At 43.3% G+C, this 1,264-nt stretch overlaps 2 non-coding genes across 2 annotated transcripts; one reads left to right on the top strand and one right to left on the bottom strand.

Moving 5' to 3' along the window:
- Nucleotides 1–366: 366 nt before the first annotated feature.
- Nucleotides 367–439, bottom strand: trnat-cgu. The gene has a single exon. It is a non-coding gene; the product is annotated as a tRNA-Thr (tRNA).
- Nucleotides 440–1,059: 620 nt separating this feature from the next.
- Nucleotides 1,060–1,133, top strand: trnat-agu. Its single transcript has one exon. It is a non-coding gene; the product is annotated as a tRNA-Thr (tRNA).
- Nucleotides 1,134–1,264: the final 131 nt, after the last annotated feature.

The following is a 1,264-nucleotide window of genomic DNA, read 5'->3' as shown; positions in this document are numbered from 1 at the left end:
TATTAATTTTCATTCCAGCAGCATCGAAGACGTTGAAATCAGGCAGTCAGCGCCCAAAGTGCCTTGGCCGGTAAAGTTTATGTTTATTTCACCTCTGTCCTCAGTCAGCGTCACACGCCTGAAACCCCACCCAACAGTGATGTCACAGGGTCCTGGTGTACACAGGGGGCATTTTTAGCCCCAACAAAACAAGGTTTAAAAGCCTTAACAAATGGGTTCAATCCATTTCCCTTTAGATATTTATTGCCCTTCAACAGGCCACAACTGGACAAAATTAGATAATGCTTGTTAAGCACTATAGCAAAAGAAAATAACAAATATATACACTCTTTGTATTGCAGATAACATAAATATTAACTGATAATGAGGCACTGCTGGGATTTGGACCCAGGATCTCCTGTTTACGAGACAGGTGCTTTAACCACTCAGCTACAGTGCCTCCTACATGTTTGCCTGTCATCCAAGATTACAATGATCTAGTGATTAGGGTTCCAACCATCCATCCATCTTTGTCAAGCAGCTCCAGCAGGGGACCCCAATCTTCCCTTTTCCGAGCAACTTGGGGATCCTGAGGCGTTCCAAGGCCAGGTTAGAGATATATTCCCCCAGGAGGTATCTTGACCTGGTCAGCAGCTAATTTTTGTATTGCAGCACATCCAGCTGCTAGAGCTTCTCAACGATCTGGAAGAGCTCCATGTTGGAGGGAACAGTGGACGTTGGAAGGCCCTGTTGTGGCCGTAGCTGTTGCTCCACGATTCGTGCTGGTCCCTGAAGCATCCACCCCAGTCTGGTTCAAATGGTGACTGGTCCACCTGGTGGACCGAGCTACACTGGCTCTAGTTTAATGTTTGTGTTTCCTGTTGTTTTAACAAGTCTAATATTACTGAAATGTAATTAGTACTGCGTTATATTACTGTGTTAAAGCAAAAAGGAATACATTACTTTATTTGTGTTACTTTTGTAACACGTTACTCCCAATACTGCCAGTCAGTATACTGTATGTTTAGCTTATTTAAGGTAAAAGAGAAATTAAGACTTAACATAGCAACAGCTCATGGAGGTGCTGTGGCTTAGTTGGTTAAAGTGCCTGTCTAGTAAACAGGAGATCCTTGGTTCAAATCCCAGCAGCACCTTGTTATTGCAGAGATTATCTCTGTTTGCATCCCATCATCATGTCTACCCAATACCCCTGCTACCCATTAAACCCTGGTTGCAAATGAAAAAGGCATGTTACAGAAACACTACATTACCACAGACTTAAGAT

The sequence above is a fragment of the Etheostoma cragini genome, unplaced genomic scaffold, assembly GCF_013103735.1.
Source record: "Etheostoma cragini isolate CJK2018 unplaced genomic scaffold, CSU_Ecrag_1.0 ScbMSFa_2899, whole genome shotgun sequence".
NCBI classification, from domain to species: domain Eukaryota; kingdom Metazoa; phylum Chordata; class Actinopteri; order Perciformes; family Percidae; genus Etheostoma; species Etheostoma cragini.
Note: the sequence above shows the minus strand (reverse complement) of the source record. Positions and strands in the feature narration are given on the sequence as shown.